Raw genomic sequence first — 27,476 nt, 5'->3', positions numbered from 1 at the left:
CCCTTGAAGAAAGGATAAGAGCAAAACTGAAGGCAGATTTTAATTTAAATTCTCTGAGGAATAAATGACAGGGATGCCCTTGGCTGATTTGATGAGTATTTTTCCCTATTATCATGCGTTAATTAACTAATAGTGTTTTGACTTTCTATTTTTATGGTCATCTCGTAATCAAGGAGTGTTAAAGTACAGTCACTGTTAGAGATGTTCTAAGACAAGCAGGACACAGAAAAACATCCACTCATAACTTAATGTGGAGCCTCATCAGACTCTGGTTAGGGGTTCTGCTCGGTTGGTTTGCCCATACACAGGCAGTAGAATCTTACCATAACCGCCAGGAATATCTTAATATACTAAAATATGCAGGGGTTTCTTAACTCAGAACTCTTTAAAAACATCTCAGGGATTGTTCAGTATGATCAACTTTATCCTCTGGCATGTAAACAGCTTATTAACACAGAATATAAGAACAAATTCTGATGGTTAAATGAAAGAGTGCAGAGGATGAGGGAGAATGAGCACAATAAATCTCCATCTTCTCCAAGAATTGGGGATTACCCTTTTACAGTGTGACTCTTCCAGTCTGGGCTTCATTTTTCTCCTCTTTGTATGATACACATTTTGCTGGTAGTCTTCTGCCTACTCTGTTCTAGACTATGATATCTACTCTTTGTATCAGGGCCCTTTTACAGTTTGCAAAAGTTATTTATACTTGCACCTGGGGATTCTCAAGATTCAATTTAAGTGTTGTCATTGTTGTCTGTCTTTTATATATAACTCATGCACCTTCTAAAGCATTCTGTAAAATGCGTACTACTTAATCCCCCCAGTATGCTCTGTTTGCTTGGCATATAGCTCTCTTTAATACAGACTCCTGTTCTCTGCATGAATATTCTACCTGCCATGGTATTGGGAAAAACATATTAAAATCATTGGAAGAGACTCTTTCCCACTTGAGTCTTTCAGAAAACCAAAGTAACACAAGTTGGGGCCCTGAAATTGAAGTTGTTATTTAGTCTATTTTAAAAAAGAGGAGGGGGAGGAGGCAGAGGAGGCAGAGAAAGAGGAGGCGGTGGAGAAGGAGAAGGAAAAAGAGAAGAAGAAGAAGAAGAAGAAGAAGAAGGAGGAGGAGGAGGAGGAGGAGGAGGAGGAGAAGAAAGAAAGAAAGAAAGAAAGAAAGAAAGAAAGAAAGAAAGAAAGAAAAAAGGAAGGAAAGAAAGAAGAAAAGAAAGAAGGAGAAGGAGGAAGAAGGAGAAGAATGAGAAAAAAGGAGAAGGAGAAGGAGAAGAAAAAATCATTGGCATGAAAAGAATCATTTCCTAGTTGAGACCAGGCTAATGTGGATCTGCTGCTATCAGAGGCATGGACACCATGACACTCCTCTCCCCCTGCTCACAGTAGCTCAGGAAGGTGTTCTCATTAAACAGAATTCCCAGACAATGACATTTCATTCCCCCCCAAATCACACCAAGATTCTTCATAGACTGGTACATTCAGATACAGGAAAAATGCTTTCTAATATTGTTTTTTTGTGACACTAAATCTACTCATTATCTGTGATAATGAGTAATGAGTAAATTAACTTAGGGGGTGAGTCATTTGCCAGACAGCCTGAAGAACATTACAGAGAAAACTCCCCTCATGTTCAGAAATGTGAGGGTGGAACATTGAAATCTGAAAGGCAGATATGATTGTATGATTTCCTTGTTGCGTTTTGTCAATAGAAAAAAGATACTGAGGGGTGCCTGGGTGGCTCAGTTGGCTTAATGTCCAGCTTGGGCTTAGGTCATGATCTCATGGTTCTTGAGTTCAAGCCCCATGTTGGGCTCTGTGCTGACAGCTCAAAGCCTGGAGCCTGCTTCACATTCTGTGTCTCCCTCTCTCTCTCTGCCCCTCCCCCGCTCATACTCTGTCTCTCTCTCTCAAAAATAAACATTAAAAAATTATTTTTTAAAAAAGAAAAAAGATACTGAGATGATTTGACAGGACTCTTTGATTCATTGCTGATTTCTCAGCACAAAGATCAGGTGTTCAATAAACAACTAGTGGATGAATGAGTGGATGAATGAATGAAATATGAGGACATTACAAAAATGAGTTCCTTCCTTACCGCATCCTTAAATCTGCAAAAGATTGCTCATAAATCTCTGATAACCCCCTGGGTGGATCGTGAGTGGGCTTAAGGTAAATGGGCTATAGGGGCAATTTTCAGATATGCATAGGTTGATTTTCTCTGGATGGTGTGTAGGGCTGCAGTGAGATGCAGTTTTCATGTGAGGCCTAACATGAAGTGTTTCGAGAAGACAGTGGGGCCTTCAAGGTGAATTCTCAGGTCTAGGTGGGGAGAGATTTTGTAGACAGCATCACCGATGAATGATTTCACTGTTACCTTCTAGAGACTTCATTTTATTTTTTAAATCTCTTGCATCTCAGAGGTTTTTTGTTGTTGTTTGTTTCTAATTTAAAGAAATTTCCTTCTTACATGACCAAGATACTTTCAAACTTAGAGGTGAAAAGCAATGGCAGAAGCCCTGGCATTCATACCTTCTGAGTGTCAGCCACAGTGGGATGTGTTTTTTGGCTGTTTCTGAAAATCAATAGAAGAAAGTGCAGTGTGTATCTATACGGAAAAATGACGAATACAGGGACAGACAGGAATTACATAACGACACACTGGGGCATCTCAAGCTATCTGCATCATCCAAACTCTGCTCTGAAATGAGCTTTGGAGCTGCTGTTGCCCTGCCATTGTGCAGCCAGCATTTGCTTCTAGCCCCCAGCATGAGCACCACCTGCCTCTTCAGCCCTGGTTAGGGAGCAAGAGATATCCACTGGCCCTGTTATTTCTTCCCTCCCATGGGCTCCACAGTGGATCAGTGTGGTTCCTAGGATCCCTCATCCTTCGTTTATGTGTATCCACAACTGTATCAGTCCTTTGGGTTTGGAAACCTGGGACTCTCAAATCTCCTCTGTGACTCACCAGCTCTGTAGCTCTCTCACAAACTGCCTGAACTTTCTGAGCCTCCTTCTGCTCCAGAGAACGGGAAAGATAATGTTGCCTACTGTCATTTGTTTATTATGAACCTTGAATTAAATGCAGTAAAGCATACAGAAACACGCCGTTGTACTCCATGGTGTTGGCTGAATATTGATGAGTGAATAATGTTTAGGAAAATGGATGATTATGCAAGAGCAGAAGTATTAACGTGCTAAGGCAGTAGATTTTCCACTTGGAGGGACAATCTTTGAAGGGTATAGTTCTTGAAAACATTTGGTGTGTGCAAATCAGTAAAGTCTAGTGGTAAACATCCTGGAGAAGGTGAGGATTTAGCAAAAGTTGTAAACCGCTGGCTGGTGTGTTAGAGAGCTATACTGGCTAATTCAATATAAGACCACAAAGACTAGAGATATTTTAAACTTTTTTTTATTAAAGAACCGATTGGCTTAACTTATCTTAGGAAAATATTAGAAACTATCATAAATATCAGGTAGGTAAGAAAAGCTCGGAAAGTAACCAGACTATGGTCACCCAAGAACTTACGAGTTTTGTCCATAAAATTGTAATCACCCAAAGGAAAGTACCTAAAGCCAAAATGAGGAGGAAGAGTTGATTGAGGATGTGTCATTGCCTTGAGATATTAGAAGCTCGGTTCTTGGAGTCAGGGAGACCCAGATACAAATTCTGACTTTGTGCCACTAAACAAGTATATGCCCTTGAGCTAGTTGCATTAGGTCTTTGAGATTAGTTTTATCATCTGTAGACAAGAGACAAGACAAAGGAAGTATTTACAGTCCTCACTTTGTTATAGACAAAGCAAGAAATCTGAAATGTTTCCTGTCACTGTTGCCATATGCAATCTTGCTGTTTTAAACCAGCACAAACTAAAGGATCTCAGGAATGTGTGTGACCAGGACTTGTACAACCAGGTGTTTCCTCCTACAATGACTGTAGTGCAAAGTTCTGGGTACAGTCCTGTCTCCCACGTTGTCATCTGAATCAAGTAGCATTTCAACATTGTGCTTTTACTAAAAATAAATGAAATGACAGTTTTTCCCACTCATCTGAAAGGTTTCCAAATCAGGATACATTTACTGTTTAGTCCAATCTATAGAGAACATAGTGTCAGCTGTGAATCCAACAAAGCTGGCATTTATTGTTTCAATGACATAGAATTCTCTTCATCTAACCATACCTGGAGTTCTGGTTGTGAATCTCCAGATTCATCTCCAGAAACCTCTCATTGTTTTCTTCCATCTTCTCCATAGAAGAAACTGTGTGTGTGTGTGTGTGTGTGTGTGTGTGTGTGTGTGTGTGTGTGTGTTCCATTAAGGAAGTTAAGTTAGAGAATACCATAACCACCATATCAGGTCACTCTACATCCTATCTATCCTTTTAGAGCATAAACAACAATAGATGGAGGTGGAAGCTCATGGAACCATTTACAAGATACTGGATTTTTCCTGTGCTCTGATGTTCCAAATAAGGATCAGGTAGTTTGAAGCCATACCTGATTCAATAACCAAATTGCACAACAAATCTTACAGGAAAATCTTTTGTGCTTAGAGAATGTTGTGTCTTGGAAAAGAATCCTGCCCAGCCTTTCTCAGCTTGTCTATCAGTCGGGGCCCTATTAAGAGAAAGAAACCACACCAATTACTTTAATGGAGAGAATTTAATATAGCATTGTTATCCAAGTATTAGGGCAACTAAAAAGACAAAAAGATGCTGGCATATCATGGAGCAGCAAATGTGGGGAGCAGCTACCACGTAGACCTGGAGAATAAAAGGAAGAGGCTGGGACCATGAAGATTCAGAGGCTCAGAGGAGGGGCCCACGGACCAGGGTGCAGACCCCTGAGGAGGAGCCATTGCTGGGCCATGTTGGTGTCTCTGAACTTGAGGAGAGGCTCCATGGAATGGTACCCAGATTTTGGAGGACAGGGTGCCAGCCGCTGGTGCTGGTGTCTCTGAATGGAACCAATGAGGCTGGATCCGCGAGGAATGGAGACACCATACACTGAAGTGAGCTGCTGCTGGCCGGAAGACAGAAGATGTGCTGCCACCAGGGCATCTGATGGAACTGGAGGTCAAATCCCTTTTTTCTGCTCCAGCTTTCCCATTTTCCTCCAGAACCTTCTATTAATGGAGCCTAATAAGGGGCAGTGGGCAAGACAAAAAGGTCCACAGAGTCTGGGGCCCAGCATCAGAAGAATGAGTCCAGAAGAGTGGGTTTGGAGCCAAGGCAATAGGTTAATAAACTGGCACCACTTGCCAGCTCATCACACCTCAGAGGCATTCTTGAAACAGACTGTGTTCATGTGCTCCTTGCTTTGCCATGAACCTTCAGCAATTCCTTCAACATCTTTGGTGGGACAGAGCCTTGACATTAAGTGGTCCTGGGACAGGCTCTCTCAACTCCCATGTTTCTATTTCTTTTAAGTCATTAACACAAAACATTTTTATGGCTATGTGATATGTAAAGATAACTCTCCGCTGTTGGTTTTTCTTTTGTTCACCAGGTAGATGTAGTTTTGCAGTTGTTGTACAGTTTAAACAGCTTGATTTCTTGAAAAAAAGAAGAAACATTATGCCTCTCTGACTTTTCTACTCAAATAGAACTTTTTAATGCAAATTAAAGTGTGATTCAAGCATAAAAACAACCTAATTGCTAATCATATTTTTAATGATCCCTTATTAGAGCAAAATTTAAAGTGAATACAAGCATATTAGAAGCTTTTCTTATGTATCCTTAGTCTGTACCTATCACTCATAAAGCTAACCTTGCATGTTCCTCCAGGATTGAGAGAAACACACACTTTTACTCACATTGAACCTATTTCCTAAATGCAAACAACAGCCTCAACAGGTGACAAAGTTCTTAAGACCAGCACTGAGTCTTGTCTTTTTTATTATGTTTTGAAAAGGAGACTATTCATTTACTAGTTTCCCTAAGGCTCCAAGCCTGAGCTTTTGTGTGCGAGCACGCACATGTGTGTGTGCTTGTGTGTGTGTACCAGTAACTTCATGTCTCGCTTTCCTTAGGCAGAAACTAAGAGAGGGAAAATCTAGGTGTGCCAGCATCAAACACTGCCTGGCTTGGATCAGAGAGGTGAAAAATGTTTCTGTCAACCTCAGCTTGTGAATTTTTAAAGCTAGCATTTGTACTTCCCTTGATTTACAAGGACTGATGGCAAAGAAATCATCCCACAGGAAGAATTAGATATAAAAACGTCCCAGTTCCCAAACATACATCAATAATCCTAGCTTTGCCGCAACATAACGCTTCAGAAAACATTTCTGTGGAACATTGGAAAGTTGTAGAGGAGCCTTAAAATGGTTTAATTCCAAAGGACTTTAACACAGGGCCTTTGGGCAATAGTTCCCATTTTGTCCTCACCCAGCATGGAAAACAACAAGGTGTGGCCTCAATCCTGCCAGCTGCAGGTTGTGGGCACCTTCAGGACTGAACTTAAGGTGGGCACTTGCCACTTAAACCTTGCACAGTGTCAGCAGCACCAGGCGCTATGTGAATGAAGGAAACGTTGGTGGACTCTGTGTGACCGACACCATTACTAAGTTTTGGAGATGAAGCAAATCAAAAACAATCTGATCTCCGGATCAGGATTCCTGCAAGAGTAGAAGAAATAAGCATGGGTTTGAGTGAAGCGTCTGGTTCCAGTGCTGGTGTGGGCCAAGCTGAATTGGGTGGGTGACACAGTAGTAACGGAAGGAGCCAGCTCACGACTTTTATCACCTTGTATGTAACATTTGCAGAAGGCATTCTTGGCTCCAAACGGTAATGCTTACAGCCCTTCTCACTGCTTACTAATGCTTCTGCCTGTTGTTTCTGGAAGCTGGCTTTGTCAACTAAGTTCTGTTCCTCACAGTGTGGTCCCAGACCAGCAGTGTTGCCCAGAAGCCCATTAGAAATTCAGGTTGTCAGGCCCCATCCGGACTTATTGAATCCGAACAAGCTCCTCGGGTGAATCTTGTGCTCATGAAGATTAGCAATGCACATCCAAACCGTCCGCCCCAATATGTCCGACTTGCCCCACACCACACATTTCCAGGTATTTCCCACAACATTCTGCGTCTGAGTTTTTTCCATCTTTATTGAGATATATTTGATGTAACATTACGTAAGTTTAAGGTGTACAACGCGATGGTTTGCTATATGTATGTTTTGTGGCATGATTGCCACGACAGGCTTCATTTATACGTCCATCACCTCTCACAGTTACCATAAAAATATAAAACGAGTCACAAATCTGTGTGCCATCTTATGCAGAAGCCCTGCTAATCTCTGTGTCATTCCAATCTTCATCCATATGCTGCCAAAATAAGCACTTTGCTTCCATCTGAAGCCCATTTCCTGCTTTCTTCCCATTCCCTAAATGCCACATAAATTCTTCACTGGCCTTCACCTTACCCTGACTTTCCCTCTGTCTCTTTTCCCATTAGATAAAATAATAAAGATGGAAGGCAGAAAGGGAGGGAGGAAAGAGAAGGAAAAAATGAAAAAAGGAAGGTAGGAAGGAAGAAAAAGTGGAAAGGGATGTAGGGAAGGAGAAAAAGGGACCTCATTTACAATCATGTCATAGAATGGTTGGGGTTCACGAGATCTATTTCAAACACATACACATATACACATAAATACAGTTGGTCTTTAAGCAATGCAGGAGTTGGGGCGCCAACCCACCACACAATTGAAAATCTGCATATGATGTTGACTCCCCAAGAGTTAACTAAGAGCCTACAGTTCAAGGGAAGCCTTACCAATAACATCAACAGTCGATTAATACATATTTTGTATGCTATAAGTGTTATATACTGTATTTTACAATAAAGGAGGCTAGAGAAAAGAAAATGTCATTAAGAAAAATCATAAGGGAGAGAAAATACATTTGCAGTACTGTACTGTAAAATATCCGCATGTAAGTGGACCACACAAACCGTTCAAACCCATGTTGTTCAAACATCAACTCTGTATCCCATCCAGTGTTCCCACTTTATTTTTTTTAAGTTTATTTATTTTGAGAGAGAGAGAGAGGGAATGGGGAAGGGGTAAAGAGGGGGAGAGAGAGAATCCCAAGCAGGCTCTGCACTGTCAGCACAGAGCCTGACACAGGGCTCAAACTCACAAACCATGACATCATGACCTGAGCCAAAATCAAAAGCCAGACGCTTAACCAACTGAGCCACCCAGGCATTCCTCACTGTTTCCACTTTAAAATGAAGCAGTTACTTTCATACACTGTTGAAGTGAATGTTAATTGGTGCGATAATTTGGAGGGCAATTTGGCAATGTCTATTCAAATTTTTTAAATGGACATTCTCTTTGATCTGGCAATTTCAGAATTTATCCTACAGAAATACTTGCATACATGCACAAAAATGTATGTATCTGTTGAAGGGTTGTTTTAATAGCAAAGAAGCTATAAATAGCCTAAAGGAATCAATAAGAGCTGTTTTGAAAAATCAACATGTATCTCTGCAGCGGAATACTATCCTGGCATTGAAGATGAAAAGAATTAATGAAGATCTGTGTGTGCTTATGTGATGAGCTCTCTATATTATCAGCTGAGAAAATGTACAGAACAATAGGGATGCTATGATCCCATCTGCATGTTATTTTTTAGTGCATGTGTGTGTATGTGTATTCATGAAACAGTTAATAACTTTATTTACATCCAATGGAATATTCTACAGCCATTAAAAATACTATTTTGGCAGAATTTTAAGTAATTTGGGACATTTTTGTGATATAGTGCTAGGTAACAAGAAGGATAAGATATTGGTGTCAAGGTTTTTCACCCTCACCTTTCTCGAGTATTTCCCAAGGTTATTAAATATTAAATAGTCTAAAAATATCGTTACTTTCTCTATAATAGCTTATTCTTGAGTTTTAGGCTTTCAGTTTTTTTCAACTCATGTATATAAGGGAAATATTTTTTTACCTAATGGTGTTTTCAAACATTTCAAACAATTTAACTTTCCTAAGATAAGTGTCTTGCAATTACTGGTTTATAGGATATGACCTTTTATTATAATTACTGGTTCATAGAATGCGACTCCTGATATTTATTGCCAAATTGGTTTTTATGACCCACAAAGATTTTTACACTTGATCTTAGCCAAAAGGCCAAGAAGCGATATCCACAAAGATTTTTAATGTAATATCTTCAATTCTTGGTAATGTGATTGGTTATTAAAAGTCACCATTTATTCAACAAATTTTAACAGATTTCTTTTTTTTTTATGTTTATTTATTTTTGAGAGGGAAAGAGAGAGAGAGAGAGAGAGAGAGAGAGAGAGAAACAGAATCCGAAGCAGGCTTCAGGCTCTGAGCTGTCAGCACCTAGCCCAATGCGGGGCTCAAACCCAGGAACATGAGATCATGACCTGAGCCGAAGTCAGATGCTTAAAGGAATGCCTGAGCCACCCAGGCACCCCATTATTCAACAAATTTTTATTTTAATTTATTTAATGTTTATTCATTTTTGAGAGAGAGAGAGACAGAGTGTGAGCAGGGGAGGAACAGAAAGAGGGAGACATGGAATCTGAAGCAGGCTCCAGGCCCTGAGCCATCAGCACAGTGCCAGATGCAGGACTCAAACTCATGAACCTCAAGATCATGACCTGACCTGAAGCCAGACGCTTAACTGACTGAGCCACCCAGGAGCCCCTCAACAAATTTTAAAACTTGGGATAAAACAGTTGTTAATGCCTTCTGTGTGCCAAGATCTCTTAAAAGCACTATGCACACCATTACAAATAATACATGATTCCTACCTTTGCTACTTAAAGCATGATCCTGGGCCAGCACGCTTAAATACTTCATTACACTCTGATGGGATTCATAGAATAGAATCATAGAATATGATAGAATAGTCTTAGAGTACCATGGAACTATCATAGAATAGTCTTAGAGTACCATGGAACACAGCATGCCTACAGTATAATTGTGATAAGAATAAGAAAGGGACTAGATTCTTACACTTACCTTTGACTCTTCCTCTCCCACATTCTGACTAAAGAGTGGTGTTAGTTTGTGACAGGGAAAAGCTCTTCTTGCTGTGATCAGAGTTAAACCATTACCTGCATTTGACTATAACAAGGAAGTAGAAAAATTCACCCTAGTTTGTCGTGTCAGGGTTTGGCACCATTTATATATTTCACAGATTCGGAAGGTGATAAGCCTCCTTCAAGGATACATACTTTCATCCTGAATCTATAACCAAACCTGACCTTCTAACACCATTTCTCCCTGGCTGCTCAGAATAGAAAAATGGTTATCTAGCCTTCAGAGCATTTGTCCTAACCTCCAAAAAAAAAAAATCTCCAAGGAAATAGAACAGCCCAGCCTCCACAAATAGCACTTGCTACTCTCTTGATATTCCCTAGGTCAAGAAATTCTAAATTGAAACATTATAATTAGGTTGATTAAAAGAAGCTGCCAATGTTTCGCTGCTCTTTAACCTGTGAAAGTGGCAATTTCATATGGTTCAACTAAAACCTGCAATTTAATTCTTCCTGTGTCTTCCCAAGTGTATCCCAAGACAACCCATATATTAGACCTAATTGAAACTTTATTTCACACCAAGTGGTTTTTGCAGAAACAAAGAAAAGAAGACAAAATTATTAACATGGGCTTATGCTTGGTTGTCACTCCCCAGTCAGATCATCAGTAAGATAAAATTAGAATACAGTATTTCCTGAAATGAAGGAAAAAACAATTTCCTGCTTAGTCAAAAAAGAGACTTGTAGCAAACCCAGCAAACTACCAAACAAACTGTAATTCATAATCTTCAACCTGAGCAAGGCTGGTGTCTTCCTCTTGAAACAAACATGATGCTGAGAATGTGTTATGAATACAAGATTATTACCAACGCAAATCTGTGCACCAGGTCTCCAGGGAGAAGGAAAGGGAAGAGGGGAGAGAGAGAAAGAGAGTGCTTTAGTCTGAAACTGATGGAGGTCCCTTTCCTATGACTCTTATCAGATTTAAACTCATTTTGTAAAAAAGCAAATTTAGGGGCGCCTGGGTGGCTTGGTCGGTTAAGCGTCCGACTTCGGCTCAGGTCATGATCTCACACTCCGTGAGTTCGAGCCCCGCGTCGGGCTCCGTGCTGACAGCTCAGAGCCTGGGGACCTGTTTCAGATTCTGTGTCTCCCTCTCTCTCTGCCCCTCCCCTGTTCATGCTCTGTCTCTCTCTGTCTCAAAAATAAATAAACGTTAAAAAAAAAAAATTTAAAAAAAATAAATAAATAAGCAAATTTAGTAATTCTGCAGAGGGTGCTGGTATGTGAAATGATGCCTCAGAGCTTGGTAAGCTGGCCTGATTGCATAAAAGCCTCAGAACTCTGTCAAAAGAGAATTCGTAGCTTTAAATGCTTTTTGGAGTCTTGCTATTCAAAGTGTCATCCAGAGTTCCAGTCATTGCTTCTCAAACTCTCAAGTGCCTACAAATGACTTGGGGTTTTGTTTTATGGTGGGAAGGGTGCTTTCTTGTTTTTGTTGGTTTTTTTTTTTCCTTTTTGGTTCAAAAACTTTTGTTCTTTATTAAGAGTATAAACCGTTTCCTAGAAATTCTTGACTTCAGCTAGTGTGAATGAATATGTGAAGGAACTGTGATCTTTTCTCTTTTTCTTTTTCTTTCTTTCTTTTTTTTTTTGTCACCATGATAAGTATACTCTTTAGTCCTCCTCACCTATTTCACCCATCCCCCTGTCCTCCTCCCCTCTGGTAACCATCAGTTTGTTCTCTATAGTTAAGAGTCTGTTTCTTGGGGCGCCTGGCTGGCTCAGTCAGATGAGCATGTGACTCTTGATCTCAGGGTCCTGACTTCAAGCCCTATGTTGGGCGTAGAGATTAGTTAAATAAAAACTTAAAAAAAATCTGTTTCTTGGTTTGTCTCCCTCTCTTTTTCTCTTTTTTCCTTTGCTCCTTTATTTTGTTTCTTATATTCCACATATGAGTGAAATCATATGGTATTTGTCTTTCTCTGACTGGCTTATTTTGCTTAGCATTATACTTTCTAGATCCATCCATGTTGTTGCAAACAGCAAGACTTCATTCTTTTTTCTGACTGAATAATATTTCATTATATATATAATATATATAATTATGGATAAATATGGATATATATGTACATATATTTACATACCACATCTTTATCCATCCGTCGATGGATACTTGAGCTGTTCCATTAATTTGGCTATTTAAATAATGCTGCAATAAACTTAGGGATGCATGTATCCCTTTGAATTAGCACTTTTGTATTTTGGGGGTAAATACCCAGTAGTGCAATTACTGGATCATAGGGTAGTTCTATTTTCAATTTTTTGAAGAACCTCCATACTGTTTTCCACAGTGGCTGCACCAATTTGCATTCCCACCAACAATGCACAGGGTTCCTTTTTCTCCAAATCCTTGACAACACTTGTTGTTTCTTGTGTTTTTTTATTGTAGCCATTTTGACAGGTGTGAGGTGATAGCTTATTATAGCTTTGATTTGCATTTCCCTGATGATGAGTGATGTTGAGCATCTTTTCACGTGTCTGTCCGTCATCTGTACGTCTTCTCTAGAGAAATGTCTGTTCGTGTTTTCTGCCCATTTTTAAATTGGATAATTTGTTTTTTGGGTGTTGAGTTGTATAACTTCTTTATATATTTTGGATACTAACCCTTTTATCGGATATGTCATTTGCAAATTTCTTCTTCCGTTCAGTACCTTGCCTTTTATTTTTATTTTTTTAATTTTCTTAATGTTTATTTATTCTTGAGAGAGAGAGAGACAGAGCATGAGCAAGGGAGGGGCAGAGAGAAAGGGAGGCAAAGAATCCAAAGCAAGCTCCAGGCTCTGAGCTATCAGCATAGAGCCCAAAGCGGGCTCAAACTCACAAACTGCAAGATCATGACCTGACCTGAAGTCAGATGCTTAACCAACCCAGGCACCCCTGTTTGTTTTTAAGTTTGTTTCTTTGTTTGTTTGTTTGTTTGTTTGTTTGTTTAGACAGGGATAGAGAGAATCTCAAACAGGCTCTGCAGGACTTGATCTCATGAACTTCTAACACCATGTTGAATAAAAGTAGTGAAAGTGGACATCCTTGTCTTATTCCTGACCTTAGGGGAAAAGGTCTCCATTTTTCCTCACTGAGTATGATGTTTGCTGTGGGGTTTTCATATATGGTCTTTCTTATGTTGAGGTATGTCCCCTGCAACCCTACTTTGTTGAGAGTTTTTATCATGAATGGATGTTGTACTTTGTCAAATCTTGGTTTTTATCCTTTCTCTTATTGATATGATATATCATGTTGATTCATTTGCAAATATTAAACCACCCTTGTATCCCAGGAATAAATCCCACTTGATCATGGTGAATGATTTTTTAAAATGTATTGTTGCATTCATTTTGCTAGTATTTTGCAACTATTTTTATCAGATATATTGGCCTATAGTTCTCTCTTTTGTGTGGTGTCTTTATCTGATTTTGGTATCAGGGTAATGCTGACCTCATAAAATGATTTTTGAAGTTTTCCATCCTCTTCTATATTTTGAAAGAATTTGAGAACAGGTAGTAACTCTTGTTTAAATGTTTGGTAGAACTCACCTAAAGCTGTCTGGTCCTGGACTTCAGTTTGTTTGGGGTCTTTGTTATTACCGATTTAATTTCGTTGCTGGTAATTGGTCTGTTCAAACTTTGTATTTCTTCCTGCTTCAGTTTAAGGAGGTTATATATTTCAAGGAATTTATCCATTTCTTCTAGGTTGTCCAGTTTGTTGGCATATAATTTTTCATAATATTCTCTTACAATTATTTGTATTTCTGTGGTGTCAGTTTTCTTTGTCCTCTTTCATTAGTGATTTTGTTTGAGTTCTCTCTTTTTTTGTTTTGTTGTTGTTGTTGTTGTTGTTGTTGTTGTTATTGACTCTAGCTAGAGGTTTATCAATTTTGTTGATCTTTTCAAAGAACCAGCTCCTGTCTTCATTGATCTGTTCTATTATCTTTTTAGTGTCGTATCATGTATTTCTGCTCTAATCTTTATTATTCCTTTCCTTCTGCTGTTTTGGGGGGTTTTGTTTGTTCTTCTTTTTCTAGCTCCTTTAGGTGTAAGGTTAGGTTGTTTATTTGAGATTTTTCTTGCTTCTTGAGATAGACCTGTATTGCTATAAACTTCCCTCTTAGAACCACTTTTGCTGCATCTCAAAGGTTTTGGATCCACTGTGATCTTGTTAAATGCGGATTCTGATTGAGCAGGTCTGGGATGGGATCTAAGATTCTGCATTTCTAACCAACAGTCCAGAGATGGGATGCTGCAGGCAGGACCCCGTTTTGAATGGTGAGGTTTCAGTAAAGCAACCTCCTGATGGCCTTTGCTCCTTTTTTTTTTTTTTAATTTTTTAACGTTTTATTTATTCTTGAGAGAGAGATGGAACATGAGCAGGGGAGGGGCAGAGCGAGAGACGGACACAGAATCCGAAGCAAGGCTCCAGGCTCTGAGCTATCAGCACAGAGCCCGACACAGGGCTCGAACCCACAAACCATGAGATCATGACCTGAGCCAAAGTTGGACACTTTACTGACTGAGCCACCCAGGTGCCCCAACTCCTTTTTTTTTTTTTTTTTTTTAAATCAACGGTCTCCTTTTTTTAAATCAACAGTCTCATCTTTCAGGTCTCATACTGAGCTCAGCTGAGTCAGGAGGCTCAGCTCCCCTTCAGTGTCCTTGATCTTTCCTCATTCAAATCTTCCTACCTATAAAACGGGGTTAACAAACCCATGCCAAGTCCATTGAGGCAGAATCATAGACTTTCCCAATAGGATGAAATTTGGAGATTATCTGACCCAGCCCTTCCCCCTGCCACCCCCACCCCAGCCTGTGCCTGAAGGCCCCTACCTGAGATCCTGCTGATGGAGTTTGACTTCTCCTGTCCCACTGGACTCCTGGAAGCCCTGCACAATATGGGCCTCTTGCAGATACTTTCAAACAAGTGAAAGGAGCTAAAACGTCCATTTCTCAAAAACACTCGGCAAACGTCACCTTAATGAGGGATCTTCTCCTTTGGCTTCAGGACAGGAGACAATTAAGAAACCCAGTGTTTCCAAGTGAAAGGCATTAGGAGGTTCCTGCCCGTCCTGCCCGCTCCCCACAGCATGTGAAAGCCCAGCTCAATTTTCATTTGTCCCAACCTGTCGAGAGCAGCTGTCAGCTTCGATTATTGTTTTGCAAACTCATTTCAGCCTTTTAATGCAATTCATGGGAGAATGAGGTATCGATTCCCCATTCTCAGTTGTTTTTCCTAAGGCCGGCACCACATTGGCCTTCCTGGTGTCTCTGTCTCCTCCCTCCCTCTCTCCTCATTGCTCTGGAATGCATGTCACATTCCTGGTAAGCGTGCTGTGATAAACCCCTCCATAGTCATCGAAGGAGAGGTATAATAAAGGCAATGTATGAACATGTTTGAGAGACAAAGAGATGAAAATCATCATTTTTTGTTTATGGAGAACTGTTTTAATTTAGACATAAAATGATACAATTCTAATGTAACTATGCCTCAGGGGTCAGGACTGGAAAGGAGTGTTCTCATTTAAGGAGTCTGCTCTCTTTTGTTCTTTGAATTGCTGTAGCACCATTTTAAAAGTCCAGCAGGTCCTCTTGGCACTGAGAGTCCCGATGACAATTTAGCCAGTAAATTTCACACCATGTGTGGGTAATTCTATGATTTATTGTCCAAACTGGGGCACTTTTGACAGTGGAATGGGTACCAGTGGTGATTATACTCCCGTGCCAGGCACACACTGAGACTGTCTCAGGTTATTGCAAACATGGACAGCTTGTAATGTGGGACCCAGTGACAGTCTGGATCCTCTCTGCATTGAGAGGTAAATCTGTCCAAGAAAAACTGCACATAACAGAATTAAACAGGCGAGGAAGATTTTTTAAGACTGTTGCAACAGGGGAGAGAGAGAGATTGAACTCAGCCCCACACAACACACGAGCAGGGGATTTATGGTCAACGGGCAGTATTAGTGGGGTCAGCGTATGGAGAGTTACTAATAGGAACTAGGTTAGGTATCAAGGGTAGGGACTGACTAAAGTTTGGTCAAGGAGGGAGCCCTTGGAGAATCTCACCAAATGACAGGCAGCTTTTGAAATTCACTCTTCTCCCAGGAAACTCATAGTTTCCCACATCCTGTCCCCAACAAATTCTTCCAAACATATTAATGTTCTAGTTTCTTTTCCTTTGTGATTTCTTTTTATTTTCCTTTGCAAATCCAATTGTTCTTACTGTGTTTGAATAGGAAATTTATGTTAGTTTCAGGTCTTTTGCTTCTACTTCAGCAAAGCCGTGGTAAAAATGACTTGAAAAATAAAAAAATGTGGTTTGAATTGATCAAGGGAAACACAGTTATAATTCAGCTAAGAAGGACTTTGTTGAGCAGTCAACATTTCATGGTACATGGTTTAGGGGGGCTTAGTGAATAGAAGGAAAAGCAAGGGAATTTACTTTTTCTATATTTCATATGTATGGCCGTCACACTGGGGGCCCAGGATAGGACCCACTGTCCTTAGTCCCATTCTGGAATCTCTGCCTTTGTCTATACAATGAAAGTGTTTGACTAGATGAACTCCTTGGTAACTTACAGGGCTTTTCAAAAGTTCCAAGTTCTAATTTTTAAATCATTCTATCCCTCTCTGGAGTATTTCTTATTATAAACATCCATCTTGATGCTATTATAATGGACCAAATATGAGTGATGGGAAACCAATCTGACAATAATGATGTCAGGTCAGAACTGTGTCTGAAGAGCTGAGTTTCCCAGGTGTGTTTATGTTTTGTAATTTAAGATATAGTGAATCCAAGGAGGTGCGTGCAAGAATGTTTGTAGCAGCCTTATTAGTAAAGGTGGGCAGGGGGTGGGGGAGAAACAGAAACAACCCGAAATATACTTCAGCAGGTGAACGAATATAGAAATAGTCATGGAACAGCACACAGTGAAAATCAATGAACTACAGAAGTGAAGGGGATAAATGTCAACAATTTTAAGCAAAAGGGGGAAAGGATAAGTCTAATACCACACAAAATGTAAAACCATACAAAGCAGTTCTACTTATTTCCAAAGAGCCACACTTATATAGTAAAAGTAGTTTTTAAATGCTCGGTGATGATAAAACACCAAATTCAAAATAGTGGTGACCTCTGGGGACTAGAAGGGGTTTATGATTTGGGCAGGGAATTCAGGGAGCTTCAGCTATATTCGTTATTGCTTGGTTCCTTACACTGGGAGTTAAATATGTGAGTGTTCATTGTATTATGCTTTATACTTTTTGTCGAAAGTACAAACATTTTATACATCCTTATAATAAAGTTAGGAGGATCATGAAAAGATATAGCACAAATCTGTTTGTAGAGATTGGAAACAGTCTCAACAAACTTGCTCAGCAAGTCTCAGCAAGACTATCTCGAGCCTTTGCTATAATTTTTTAGTAGCCAAGGCCAGCAGCACACACTGGAATCTTCCTGCTACCCGCCCTGCAATTACAATACACCAGACAAACAAAACACTTCGGTGTACAATTGCAAAAGCACTATTGGTCAGATATCAGTCTCCTGAGCCGCAATTACTTGTATATGTAATTACTATTGCCATTTACTTATAATTCATGCTGTTCTGAGGAAAGTCTATGAGAAAACATATGGGTAATGAGATATAAAATTGAGATTGGATGCCAGATTGAGAAATGAATAGTCAACTCTGGAAATAAGCACCAGCTCAGCTCTGTGCTTTCAGGTGGTCTGCACAAGAGGAGAACCCCGACGAGCTACAAAAACCAGCTCAGTAGGAGAGTTGAGTTTTTCTTCCTTCTGAAATTTGGGGAAGAATTAATCGCTAGGACCCTTACATAAAGGACACTGGACCGCTTTGTGCAGTGCTTCTATTGGTTTGCTCTTGACAGTGGTTCCTTATTATTCATCTGTTTTGCACAGCCCCCAGCATGCTATGGTTATAGCAGGGCTCAGATCATGTCAGTCCCCCAATGGCCACCCATTGCATCAAGATGGAGGACTCCTTACGGATTCCTCCAGGGCCTGCCCCTGCCTAACCATCTGTCTTCGCGTCCTGTCATCTCCTCCTCCGGATCAGGCCCGAACCACTACTGCCTTCTTTTCTTCCTTATAGGGCTTATGGTGACAGGGCATTTCCTCTTCCCTTTGTTGGGAAATTCTCTTCTCCCACACCCTGGGAGTCGTGCAGGGGTCACTTGTCCTTACCATTCAGGTCTCCCTTCAAATGTCCGCCCTGCTCCCACCCCTCAGAGAGGTCTTTCTTAATTACATTAGCAAGAGTAGCCTCCCTCCTCCAGTACCACCCTAGCCCCAGGCAAAAGGGGGATACTGGGTCTGTGCTATAGAGGGTGCCAGTATGGTCATCCTGCAGCCATATCCTTCCCTGTAAAGCAAGGAGACCATGGGGCCAAGGGGACTTGCATACTCAAAGCCTGTTTCTCCTCTTCTACACCAAGCCCTAGTTACCCGGGGCCCTACAATTCTTTCCTCCAGAGGGCCCCAAACCCATTTGCGGAATCTGTGGGCCTCTACCTCAGAGGGCCTCTACTCTCCTCCCATGGGTGGTCTGGGCTGCCCCTAAGGCTCCCCTAACCCTGAGGCAGATCACAGGAGGGCTATCTGAAGAAAGCATAGGTGAATCCTGGACATAGGGGTAGAGGTATCAAATGTGTATGCAAATCGCCCCCTCACAACCAGAAACAGAGCCAGACTAGACGACAAGGGGACAGGCTGACATCCGGGGACAAAGGGCCAGGGGCGGGATCACCCCTTCTGCCCTATTCTGATGCAGAGCTCTGAGGAGTTTGAGAATGCTGAATGCAGACCTGGCCTTCCAGGTCTTTAATAAGTTAATTTGGGTAAGAAGTAGATCATATTTTATTGAACAGTTTGTTAGCTTGGTTCATAACTTTTCATCATTTGGACATGCTTGGGCCTCTGTTTGTACTCTCGCCACATCCCCACAAATGTTTCCTCTGAAGTGGGGGCCGACCCAAAAAAGGAGGGTGCTGGTTCACATGACAGGGCCTGGTGGTCAAAAGGGGGCTGGCACCAACCATCGTTTCTACCCCCACTCTTCCTAGGGGTCCAAACCCTTTTCTGGGCAAGCCACTCTGTCTTCCATTTCCTTTTCATTTTATTTGCAGCACTGATAAAAACCTTGTTTCCTTGTTTAATATCTGTCATCTTCCCACTAAAATATGAGTTCTGTGAGGTCACAAGCTGATGGCAGCGTTCCCCGCACTTGGCATGTACCAGGTGTTCATTAAAAATGTGCTGAACGAACAAGTCGGGTGCAGCCTGGTGCCAGGACCACACTGGATGCGAGAGTGACTTAGAAAGACTCTTGAGGGAAGGGAAACAAAAATAATATAGAAACGGGGGGGGGGGGGGGAGGGACAAAACATAAGAGACTCTTAAATATGGAGAACAAACAGAGGGTTACTGGAGGGGGTGTAGGAGGGAGATGGGGTAAATGGGCAAGGGACACTAAGGAATCTACTCCTGAAATCATTGTTGCACTATATGCTAACTTGGGTGTAAATTTAAAAATAAAATGAAATTAACAAAAGAAAAGAAAAGAAAAGAAAAGAAAAGAAAAGAAAAGAAAAGAAAAGAAAAGAAAAGACTCTGTCCCCAAGGCTTCAAGACTCATTGGGGAGCCAACCTGAAAACAAACAAAACCCTTTGCTTTTAGTTTTTCCTCAAGTGGTTAGTTAGTCAGAAAATAAAACTGTAAATGTAGCCATCATCAGGGAGCTTCTACTGGGTAGAGAAGCGATCCGCAAGGCAAGTAAGCTCCAAGGAAGGGAAGACACTTTTCTGTTAGCTTGTCTAAACAGATAAGGGATGAGGGAGCTTTTCAACCTGATGACCTACCAGAACTGGTGGGAGCTCATTCCTTCTCTCTCCCTGAAGAGAAATTGCTTGCTGTTTTTCTGGGAGGGGGGAACGTGTTAAACATTTTTTGCTGCTCCACTAAAATGTCCTTTGGACCAGGAGGCTAACATCCCCTCAGCTGCTGCTCTCTGCCTTATTTAACTCGCATGGCAGACGGTGACATCTGTCAAACAGCGCTGATTTGGCCATCCCTTCCCTCCGAGGTGCTGAGGGCCTCTGGAGCTCTCCTTCTCCAAGGCCTCACATGGGCAGCAGGGCGGGGGGCTTTTGGCAGCTGGGGGCAGGCTTCGGTTGCTTTCCAGATGGCCCCGTGTGTCAAGCATGAAGCTCAGTCCTTTCATCTTTATCCAGGGATGATTGTATAGGCCCCATAAAGCCATTCGATTTGAAATAGGGATGAAGTATAATAATACTGAAAGCTACACTTGATTGGTGATTTATCTTGAAAAACAACAACTAAAGATCACAAAAGTGATCTTATACTTTGCAAAATTAGGTTACAATTTCATTATGTGCTAATTCTTGGAACAAACCCTGGAGATGCATATATTTTAAGTAAAAATATATGGTATCACCATATTCCTTTTCTACTTGGTTTTCAAAGCATCTATTCATTCATCCAACATGTGTTTATTGTGTACTTATTATATACCAGGCACTGTTCTAGGTAATGGGATCAGTGAACAAGAAACATGAAAATAATCCGTGCCCTATGGATTTTATATTTGGTAGTGGGGGTAATGACAGATGGTAAAATATTAGGGAAGAACAGATTGTGCTAGAAAGTAACAAATGCTAAAAGAAAAAAATACAAAACAGGGAAAGATAATAGTGCAGAATGGGGGTAAAAGTTACATTTCTAAAAAGGGTGGTCTTGTAGGTCTCTCTGAAAAGATCACATGAGGGCACAGACCTGAAGAAGATGAATGAGGGAGATATGGATATCTGGAGAAAGAATATTCTTGTCAGAGGGAATAGCAGGTGCAAAGGCCCTGGGGTGGGATGTGCCTGAGGTATTCAAGGAAGAGCAAGGGGCCAGTAAGGGGGAATGGAGTGAGGTGGGGAGGAAATGAATTTGGAGGAAATGAATTTGGAGAGCATGGTGGGAAGATCGTTCAGGATATTGTAGACCACTGGAAGGACCTTGACTTCACTCTGAGTGAGATGGGGAGCCCAAGAAAGGGTTTTGAGCAGAGGAGTGAAGGGATCTGACTCATTCTGACTGCTGAATTGACAACAGACTATAGGGGAGCAAGGGTAGGAGCAGAAGATCAACTGAGATGCCATTGCCATTGCAACAATCAGGTGAGAGAGTGTGGTGGCTTGGACCAGGGCAGATGTGATGGAGATGGTGAGAAGTGTGGGGGTCCTGCATACATTTTGAAAATGGAGCTGATAGGATTTACTAACCAGTCTGGTTATGATTGATGCTGGACTACTGGAGTAGGAGAGAAAGTGAGGAACCAGAATGACTCAAAGGTTTTTGGCCAGAGTAGTTGGAAGGCAGGAGGAGCTGACATGAACAGAAATGGGGAAGGCTGCAGCATTAGGATATTTTGGGAGGAAGCTTGGAAATTCAGTTGGGCATGACAACTATAAGATTTCTACCTGTTGTTCAAGTGTAGATACAAAGTGAGCAGAATGTTCAGGGCATTCTTTCTTGAGTCTCTGGAAACTTAATTCACAAGTTACTTCCTTTCCCTATGAGGATCCCTTATTTCTTACTGAATACAGGGAACAAAGCCATAGGGATGAATTAACAACTAGGCACCTGAAAGTAACAAGATACTATTATTACCAAGGCATTTTTTTGGACCCAAGAGAAGAGCAAAACTTCTTGAACTGGTGTAGCTGGAGCTTTCTAATAATGTCCCAAAATAATGGAAAGTTCTACTCCTATCTTTCAGGCTAATATATAAAAAGAGAGATAGCCAGAGGGTGGGAGTCAGTAACTCCCAGAAGCAAGGGCAACACAAAAATGAGGGACAGTCTACAAAATAGTCATTGAAGGAGAATAAAGAGACATGATAACTAAATAAAGCACGTGATTATTTTGACCTGGATCCTTTTGTAATAAGGGGCGTTATTAGACAACTGGGGAAACTTGAATGGATTAGAGGATTAGATGACAGTAATGTATCAGTGTTAATTTCCTGATCCTAATGGCCATTCTGTGGTTATGTAATAGAGTGTCTTTATTTGTAGAAAATACACACCAAGTATAAAGGGGAAGGGGCATCAGGTTAGCAACTTATTCTCCAAAGGCTCAGTGAAAAAAAGGGTTCTTTGTATTATACTTGTAACTTTTCTCTAAGTGTGAGATTGTTGCAAAATTAAAATAATACTTAAAATGTGAGGACAAGGATACCTGGCTGGCGTGGTTGGTAGAACATGAGACTCTTGATCTCGGGGTGGTGAATTTGAGCCCCAAGTTGGGTACAGAGATTACTAAAAAATAGATACACTTAAAAAAATAAATTTAAAAAATGAGGATATTTTTGTTGGGCATCTTCTTCCAAGCTCCTGAGAGAGATAGATAATTAGAAGGCACACAGAGCAGTCAATATTGATGGGTAAATAAATAGATGAGATAAAATATATTGTTTGCAAATTATAAGTAAACAGGAGAGGAGGTCAGTCAGTAAAGGAATTTGAAGGATGAGAGATTGAATTTGGAGAAAATAGGCAGGGGAGAAAGTGCTCTCTTGTGGTTTAATGAAGTTTTTAGCTGGGGAATCAGCCAAACACATGTTGGAGGTAGGCTCCAGGAAGCTGGAGCTCCTTCAGAAGCCTGGGGAGGCTTTCTCTAGCTCCCCTGTGTCTGCCATCCATCTGGGCAGGACAGAGATCCAGCCCAAAGAGCACTGGCCTGTAAATGAAGCATCTGGACTAACATGATCTTTAGGATCCCTTAAATACTTAAAAGACTTTGAACAAGAGAATAAAATTGATTAAAGATGTGGAGCATAGGAAAAAATAGATGAGAAAGAATGAAAACATGTAGTTCTTTTTATTTGAAAATATGCATTTGTTTTGCTTTTTTTTTTTTTTTAATTTGAGATACCCACCTAATGGAAGGGGTGGTTCCTGCCCCCTGTCTCTCCCTCCCTCCCTCCAGTAGAAAAAAACAAACTTACAGTCTCTTCCTTAATTTGAACTGCATAAGGAGTACTCCCCTCTCTTCTCACATCTTAGGTAACAGCAAGAGTCCCCTTAAATAGAATTTTCTATTTTATGATTTCTAAAATACTCAGATGCATCATTGCAGAGATATTACAGCATGTTTTCTGAGTGTCAGAATAAATTTACACTGAAATATTATAATGCTAGAGTACCTATCACTTTTCTTTTGACTTAAAATGAGTTTGTTTATAGCATGCCTCACTTTTTCATTGACCCGTAATTTATTTAGAATAAAAAAATTTACAAACACAGTACTATTTAATCTATATCTTTGTTACAGATCCCTATCAATTGTACTGTGATCAGATAACTAGAGTTTGTATAAAGTCAATTCTTTGAAATATGTTGAGGCTTGAATTGCTGTCTAGAATATGGTTAGATTTTGTAAATGTTATGAAAGCCCGGAAAGAATGAGGGTTCTCTAATTGTCAGGGAGGGAGAGGGTCTAATATATGTTTATTACATTTAGCTTATTAAGTATATTCAGGTTTTCTGTATCACTACTAATTTTTTTAAAGCTTCACCTATCATTTGTAACTGAGCAAGGTGTATTGAAAACCGATATTATGGGGACATTTCTGACTATTTCTCCCTGTAGTGATTTATATATTTTGATTCTACTTTATTAGATGCATACTAGTTTAGAATTTTTTTCTTCCTGGTGAATTAAACTATTTTATTATCCAGAGGCATTTTTTATCCTAATAATGCTTTGTTTCTTAAAATCTATTTTGTCTCATGTTAACATAGCTATCTCCAGATTTCTTTTAGTTATTTGCCTGGCATATCTTTTTTTAAATGTATTTGTCTACTCTCAACCTTTCAATGCCCTTTGTTTTAGGTGTATCTCTTGTAAACAAGCCAGATTTGGGGTTTTAGTCAGTATTTATCCATCTACATGTTCAGTGGTTATGAACAACGGAGGGTGCATAAGTCACAAACAAAATAATCCTTACAGGGAAGATTAGCTTTGCCAGGGTCTCCAACCAACTGTTGCGCTCAAGATTCTACTGCCCGGGGAGGACAGAGCAGAAGGCAAGCACCATTTACAAAAAGGGGTCTGAAAGTCACATGTCCTCTGGAGGTAAGGGTGCCACATGTCACCCAAGCATCAACAGTGCAGCTGTCTGCCTCTGTAGAGAGATCTGTTCTGTCTTTGCCCACCAGATTCAGAGACAGCCATTTGAAATACTAGATGTGGAGAGGAGGGGCACAAAATCCATCCTTGATAAAGTTTCCTACTGCTCATTAGTGCTGAATGATCACTAAGACCACAGTATTAATGGGGAAATACATTTGCACTGTTCTGTTCCTGCAGTGACTCATACATATTTGATGTTCAGGGATTTCTTATATTCTATAAAATCATTTTCAAGCTTTCCTTAAACTATGCTGAAGAGTAATCTATGTTCTCTTAATGCTTTCTGCTAAAATAGGTTTTTATGATTATTCCTACAAAATTACTTTTTATTTTTACTTCCACTCTGCCACTGGCTCTCTTGTGTCTTGTTTTTTTTTCTTCCAAATTTATTCAGAGAAGATAAAAATATTTAAAATAGTGTCTTAACCAGGGGTAAAACTACAAAACTGCTTAAAGTCTGCAGTTAAACTGAAATCGGACTATGGTGCAATCCACCATCAGGAAAGCAATGGTAATGTTTGTGGTAATAAAACAATGGCTAATAAGCATGTGGTAGGTGACAGGTACTATGCTAAGATATGTGTGTCTGTGTGTGCACGTGTGCATGTGTGTAATCTGCACTTATATATGAAAATTCAAGGCTCAGAGAGGTGGCCCAAAATCACATGGCCAGTGACAGGTAGAGTCAATATTCAACTCCAGGGTCTCTGAATCCACAGTGATGAAAAGTGAGCCCTGGAGAGAAATTACTGCAATTCATGTCCCAGCTCCACCTCTTAAAAATTACATGACAGTGGGCAAGTTATTCAATATCCTCTTATATCTCAATTTCCTCATCTGTAACATGGAAATAACAATATCATATCCATAGGATTTAATGGGATGATCTGAGGAGATGCTCAGAATAGATCCTGGCACATAGAGAAGATTCAGAAACTGTTAGTTGTTGTGGTTTCAGGGGACATTTTGGGGCTTCTTTCTCATCAACAGGTGAAATTACTGGTCAGATTCTAAAGTTTCTTTAACATTTGTTATGGTCATCTGGTTCTCACACTTCTTCACACGCCCTTCTCACATGCCAAACTGACTCACTGGTTTGCCAGCACTCCCACTATTCGCTGCCACCTGGCTTCCCTCCACCTGTTATGGCCCAAGTGAGATGGTGTCTTCTCCTCCTCCATGGGGGGTTTTATTTTCCCAACTTTCATAGCATTTTACTTATAATTAAGAGTTCTTTTTGTCACCATATGGAGGTTGAGTGAAATACCCTTTAGATATCCAGTTGGTGGTACCAACTGGGCAGTTGATTCACAAGCCTGGAGTTATAGGTGAAGGACAGGGTGGACGTACCGGAAGTCCTCGGTCTATAAATGGTATTAGAGACTCTGAAATGTAGAGGAGGAAGAGGCAAAGGCCAAAGAGGCTAAAAAGAAGCAGACGGCATAATAGGAAAAACTCCTGGTGAAGGCAGTGTTACCAAAAGCAACAGAAGGAAGGGTCTGCAGAAGAGAGCAGTCAGCTGTTGAATGCACTGAGATGTCAAGATACATACAAAGATGCCAGGGGAATTGGCCACATGAAGGTCATTACAAGAGTAGTTTATGAAAGGAAGGAGGACTAAGGCCCAAGAGGAGTAGACTAAAAGAGAGTGTGCAGTCAGAAAGTAGAAACAGCAGCCACACGCAACCCTTTCAAGAAGCTTTGCTAGCAATGGAGGTCAAAGTGATAGATCAGGAAGCAAGTGAACTGATTGAGTGTGGAGGTCAAGAGAAGCTTCTTGTTTAAAATTTTTTAATGTTTATTTTTTTGAGATAGAGACACAGAGCATGAGCAATGGAGGGGCAGAGAGAGAGGGAGACACAGAATCTGAAGCAGGCTCCAGGCTCAGCTGTCAGCATAGAGCCTGATGCAGGGCTGAAACCTACAAACTGTGAAATTGTGACCTGAGCTGAAGTCAGCCACTTAACTGACTAAGCCACCCAGGTGCCCGAGAAGCTTCTTGTTTAAAATGGGGCATTAGATCATATTGTGTCCTGATATGTATGCTCCAGTAGACGTAGAAATAGAGGAGAAGGAAAAGAAAGAAGATAGCTGTTGGAGGGAAGGTCACTGGGATGGTGACAGAGGCTGAGATCCAAAGCACTCAGAGAGAGGATGGTCTTTTACAGGAGCATGGATGGTCCCTTCACTAGGGACAGAGGGAAGGCCAAGTAAGTGGTGATGGATTCAGGGAGGTGGGTAATTTGGGCACTGAGAAGATGGGGAATCTCTATGTGTTCATTTCTATTTTCTCAATGGGATATTAGGTGAAGTCATCCCCTGGTGGGACTTAGCAAGTTGTAGAATAAAGAAGGTGTGAAATAGTTACTTCGAGCCATGGAAAATAAGCATACCAGAGAAGTATAGTAGAATCATGGGCAGTGATGTGGGCCATTTTGAATTATGATCAGTAATTATTTAAATGGGACCTTTTAGAGAATTGGATATTTCTCTCCTGGAATGTTTTTGTTGAGGTACAGGCATAAGTAAGTAAATGTCTGGATTTAATTTACAGCTTTGCTAGAGGAGTCTGACAAAGGAAGAGGGGAGTGAAAGAGTCAAGGGTGTTAGGTGACAGGCCGAAAGACTGCAGGTGACCATGAAGTGGAAGAGCTGGAGTAAGTATGGTGGAAGAGTATAAAGAGATGGTTGTAGAGTGTAAGGCTTGAAACTGATTCCAGAAGAGGCAGGGTTCTTGGTGCCAAGGAGGTCAAGGGAATGATTGTGGGGGTGGACAACTGAGGAGGGTAAAGAAAACGGTAATTGGATATGAGAACGGCCAAAGTCAGAGAGACCAAGAATAATGATACCACAAGAATGGTGAGAGGAGTAGGGTATGGGAGAAAGAGAGCGGGTCGCCGAAGTCATCCATGCACGGGGGGAGTGACAGGGTTTGCTAAATGTCAGCAAAAGGCAAGCTTGGGTTTCTAGCGGTGAATGAGGTGACTAGGGATGTGAGGCATCCTGGGATGGGTCCTGATAATCTCCAGGCAGAAGGTGGGAAATTGATTCAAGCCGGACAGCCCAGGGCCTTAGGGCTGCTGATCCCCCCAGCACTTGGAATTACAGGACCTGTGTTTGAGTTTAAGCCCCATCAGCCACTAGCTGTGTGAGTTTGCAAAAGCCAACCTACTTATTCTCA

At 40.8% G+C, this 27,476-nt stretch overlaps 1 protein-coding gene and 1 non-coding gene across 8 annotated transcripts in view; one reads left to right on the top strand and one right to left on the bottom strand.

The window, feature by feature from the left end:
• Window positions 1-27,476, top strand: part of NEK11 (NIMA related kinase 11) — a 278,066-nt gene that overhangs the window by 247,566 nt on the left and 3,024 nt on the right. The gene's annotated exons all lie outside the window — the stretch shown is intronic.
• Window positions 7,242-7,344, bottom strand: LOC132684445 (U6 spliceosomal RNA). Its single transcript, XR_009612666.1, has one exon. It is a non-coding gene; the product is annotated as a U6 spliceosomal RNA (small nuclear RNA).

Source organism: Panthera onca, chromosome C2 (genome assembly GCF_046562875.1).
Source record: "Panthera onca isolate mPanOnc1 chromosome C2, mPanOnc1 haplotype 2, whole genome shotgun sequence".
Lineage (NCBI taxonomy): Eukaryota > Metazoa > Chordata > Mammalia > Carnivora > Felidae > Panthera > Panthera onca.
This window is presented reverse-complemented; position numbering and strand designations above follow the sequence as displayed.